Genomic DNA, 5,202 nt, shown 5'->3' with positions numbered 1-5,202 from the left:
ACCTATTCTCAGCGATGACATGACTTGCCAGTGTCTGCAAGACTTCATTCCTTAACGGGTTAAGCACAGATCACGAGCAGAAATGCTAACGTGGCCTTCACAATCCTTCGCCTTCATACATAGCCTTGTGGAGATCTACGGAGCTGCAATAGTGTTTGTACTGCACTTACACTTAATGTATTAAATCTACATTTCCTTCATTCGACTAACACAGGTATTAGCCTTCTGTATGGCAGTAAGCTTCCAAATTTTATACTAAGAAAAATAGTTCAGATCCAGGACCACTATTGTTTGCTACTGCATAACTGTTTCCCCTTTATCCTTCCCTCTCTTTAGGGAAGACCCTCTCCATTCCCAACACCTTGTTGGGAGGCCAGTTGAAACTCCTAATCCATCCTGAGAGCTGAACGACTGTGCAAATATTTTGATCAGGAGACTCTTCTGAAAAATTAGGCCTTAGCTGTTCTGTTCCTCGTCTGAGCAACGGGGGTAATTACTGCTATGACTTCCCATCTCTTCTGGGTGTTATGATGAGAAACTCATTAATATTTGCTGAGTACTTTGGGCCCAGACCTTGAATGAAGGAGCTATAAGGATTACTTTAACAATACTGAGCACTTCAAAAGTTTTGGAAACACTACCTAATTTTCCCAAATGTAAAGCAGCTAATTTCTAAAGGGTAATTTGTGGGCCACATCTCTTGATTTTTTCAGCAGTCTTCAATGATCAGATGTCTTCATACACACGGTATGTGTGTACATTTATTTCATGTTAACTACTCTTTTCTTTTTAGCTTTTGTCCATTTTTTTCTCCTGCCAGCATGTATCCGTGTACCATGCTTTAGGGCTCTGAGGTAATTCCAACAGAGAGGATAGCTGAGTCCTTGCATTTAGAGGGAAAACACACTCAGCTCATGCCCTGAACTACCACTCTCCTGCAGCATTGCTGTCTGTGCGTCAGTTACTGTGTCACATCTGTGTCCGAAGGAGCGAGAGTCCAAGTCTGACAAATTACCACAGCCTGTGGCCCAACACCTTTCGCAGACCCTAACTGCTGTGAATTAAATTGGCCTCACAGAATGGTCGGCACGTGGTATCAAGAACTATTTCCCATCTATTCAGCACACACCCACACCCATCCCATCCGCTTCTCTGGGACGCTTAGGAAGTGGTAAAACAGTTAAGAAACTGAATCCCCAAACGCCAGCTCAAAGCACAGCTAAAGGAGCACCAAAGAACTGACAAACAAAAACATCTCCTCTCCATGGCAATGCTTAGCATTTCCCTTGATGTAGCTATAAAATACCTCACGCTCCTATGCTCCAAATTAAAAAGAAGTGCCAATTCTATAAACAGGTGATTACTGACAGGATGGGTAATGCGACATGTTTTCTCGAAAAAGCATAATAGCTATTTTGTTTATGAATAGCATCTGTTCTAAGTAAGTTTAATATATCGTGGTTGTAACATGTGCCATATAGGATAGACATGAGGAAAAAAATAGGCATGGTTTTAAAGACACATCTGTGGCTAGTTAGTTATGGTAAACTTCAGGTATGTGGTGATTTCAGCATATGTTCTTAAATACATTCCCGGCAAGTAGAGCTAAGACAAAAACTGTCACACTATTTCAGGGAATAATTCAGGCACCTAGTCCCTTCAAACCACACCAAAATTTGAACAAAATCTCATTGATTTCACTGAAAAAAAAAACCTGACACAAGATCAGCTCCAGAACTGAGGCACAACATTTGCAACAAACTAGGTGGGAATGGCAGGAAAGCACTGGCCCTGAGCAACAAGGCTAATGATGGGACATAAAAACAGAGGACTCCCAATTGGGGAGATTTTTAGCCCAAAGAGAGTTATAAAGGCATAAAGCAGCAATAACTTGCACTGAGCAGAGCAAGACTTCCCATTCACTCATTGCACAGTAATGGCAAGCAGCAGTGCGGCTGCCGAAGAGCTGGATGATGTGCAGTATGCGTGTGTGTTTTTCCTTCTCTCCTCCCTGTGTATTATTTCATCTATATTTCCTCCATCTGGACTGCTTCTCTTATGTTTGCATGTTTCTGTTTTCCATGATTTCTTTCTATAATGGCCACTAACTCAGACTTTCAGACGCTGCTCTTCATTTCCTTAGGAACTGAGCCCTGGTGGTCCTGTACTGTGGTCACCCAGACACGTGGCGCCTGCTCTACCGCATCCCACAGGGTATTTATCAGAACCTGGACTCTAAAGAGAGGAAGACTTTACCTCTTGCCTGGTTTGTGCAGCCTTTCTGCGTTCCTGACCAGATACCCTCCTCTGTCACAACCACTGTAGGGCTTTGATTTATAGTTTCTTTGCTCTTTTTCTTGTCCCCACAAGCCAAACTGTGGTCCTCTTGTCTGGAAAGAGCCAGGAGGGGGAGAGCTCCCCATGCCGGCTGCAGGACAGTGAAATTTGCAGGTAAGCAATGCTTGATCATTCTTGCACTTCTGCTCTGATCATAAAAAAGAGAAATTGCTTTCCATGCCTCCTCTGCTTGTCTTTGCCCTTCTCCTGAGGGTCACAGTTTATATTGCAGTAGCCACCCGAAGACCACGACCCCACTGATCTGGGCGTTGAGCTTAGGCAAAGTTAGAAGCAATGTCTGCCAGAAGAGTTCATGCTATAAAAAAACCAAAGGATAAGAGGAAACAGGAGCAAAGGCTCAATGCTAGGCCTTGTGGCTTTAAGGAATTCTTTAGCGACTGTACGACTCCTAACAAATCTTTGGAAATGTCTTTCTTCCAAGGGCTGCGCTTTCCTTCCCAGCCTACGAAGAATTCTCAAAAGAAGTGTGACAAAAATATCCCCAAAAGCTGAGATGCAATTGGCATATGGTTCTGAGGCGTTCGCCCCAACATTGCTCAGTAAACGATCAAAATTTCCGTCTCTGGAGTGGCAGCTCCAGCTTGTGTGTTCTCCTCTTGCCAATCCCTAAAGTCAATGCCACAGCAGCTTTCCCCCATGGAACCACCAAAGCTCCTGGAGCAAGGACTTTCTCAGCGTATTGCATAGCAAATGCCCAACAGGGAGTGGAGGCTTTCTGGCCCAGGAAGGAGGGATGTAAACAGGACTGTTTCCTGCGACCAAGGACAGCAGACAGCTCCTAGCTGAATAAAACCGCAGCCATTCAGAGGAGAAAATCATCCTGGAAATATTTTCATACAAGACACTAGAGATAGATACTAAAAAAAACCCTTTCCAGTTTGCCTATCAGAGTCAAGATATTTAAATAATCAACCTTAACCAGTGCCAGCCTGGCTTCTTTGTTGGAAACATATGCTATCATCATATCTACAAGAAGCTGTGCTGTGACAAAAATCCAGCCTTTCTACCAACTGGGTTGCAGACCACTTGTCTGCTACAAGGATGTGCCATGGACAGAGCATGGGTTTCTCTAACCAGCAAATCTAAGGAGAACTCCTCAGATAGCTGCACATATTAGGTGTAATGTGCCTGCAAGGGGCCTTGCTGAAGGCAGCRGCGTCCCCCCGATGCTAGTGGCAGKGCTCCTGTGTGCACAGCCAGGTGAGCACCAGGGATTGCAGGCTCAGAGCCTCACCACTAGAAGACGAAAGGAGAAGGTGCCAATAGAAAAGCAGGTCAATGATGATACAAAACCAGGACACTGGGAAACCTGTACTCTGGTCTGGGCTCTCCTGCGGACTACTCCAGTGACCTTGGACTAGTCATTTAACTTTGCTGCCCCTGTTTTCCCAGCTATTAACTACAGCATGTATCAAATAGGACTCAATTTATGAACATGTTTTTAAAGAGCTTTGATAGCCTAGGGTAAAAGTCAATTAAGACATGGAGAACAGTTGATGGACCCAAGCAATTGCTGAAGTAAATGATTCACAAGCATATTTTTTCAAGAGTGTCATTAAACTACATTAGATTTGCAAATTATTCCCCTTTTTTCAGAGGCTGAATAAACGATGGAGAGCAGAGAGGCGGGGAAGCAGGCATCCAATAATGCTTCAAACAAGCTCATGAATATCATCAATGAAAATAGATCCTRATTGCACCAGCTTTGGTAGTAGTATTGATAAAAGAGACAACTAGGAATGTGAACTCAAACAGGCCTGCTTGGGAACAAACTAAATCATCTTGAGCTCTTCTTGGTGAAATTGCCAGTGGATGGATTCAGAAGAACAAGGTTGTCTCTCCTGCCATTGCCCACGTGCTGCGATTCACCCTCTGGCTGCCAACGACTGGGCTCCCGGGGCCCGCAGCCCTCACTGGTGCCTGGAGGAGCGCTTTGTGGTGCGGCCTGGGCGCTAGCCCAGTCTGTCAGGCACTGTTTGCTTTAAAAGTATATCCTCTGATCGTTCTTCCTCCTTGAGGAACCCCCGTCTTCTGTTCTGCAGAATTTCCTTGTGCGGAGAAAGCTGATATTTTTCCTATTAACTGAGCAGTGTGCGCTGACTGCAGCCCTAGAGGGAGGGGGCTGGAGGTGACTGTTGGTCTTTTCAGAGAAAACCTGCCCCACGCACAAGGGTATTCCCAGCAGGGCTGCTGCTGTTGGAGGGGTGGCCGGTGCCCTGGGTCAGGCCTTGCTGTGTTATTTTTCTGGGAGGATGCGAAGCTGCAGTTGGAAGTCTGTCTGACCCAGCTTTGCAGCTAAGCGCCCGCAGAGCAGGCCTGTGTGGCCGAGACAGACGGGCTCAGGGCTTGAAGCTAACCAGATCTTCTAATACTTTGTTTATTTAGCTTGCAAGTGCACCGTGCAATGCTTTACCACTGGTGCAGGACGTGCGCTCTCTGTCGCACAAGTAAGCATGTTTATAGGGAAGGATTAGACGAGGCTCTGTGGATCCTGGCGCTGGCTGGGAGGAGTGCACATAATTTCCATAGAGGTTGGTGCCCTCGGCTTGCTCTGTGCAAGCAAAAGCTTCTCTCAGCCGGAGGGTCACGGGGCTGGGACCAAGGCACAGCTCTGCAGGGCCAGCAGAGCCCAGCTGGGGCTGGACCCCACTTCCCAAGGGAGCTCCAAGGTGTCGCTGTCCCCCAGGAACGGCCGAGGAGGGCTGGCGGCTGCGATCCCCGGCCCCAGGGAGGGGTCCCCTGGCTTGCAGGCAGGCTCCGTGCCCCCGCGCGGCCGCTGTGCCCCAGGCTCCCCTCCGAGGGACGGGGCGGGCTCCGCGGGGGCCCTTAATCAAAAAAAAAAAA

This window comes from Apteryx rowi, unplaced genomic scaffold (assembly GCF_003343035.1).
Source record: "Apteryx rowi isolate R43461 unplaced genomic scaffold, aptRow1 scaffold_164, whole genome shotgun sequence".
Lineage (NCBI taxonomy): Eukaryota > Metazoa > Chordata > Aves > Apterygiformes > Apterygidae > Apteryx > Apteryx rowi.
The sequence above is the reverse complement of the archived record's forward strand: the minus strand, read 5'-3'. Positions refer to the sequence as shown.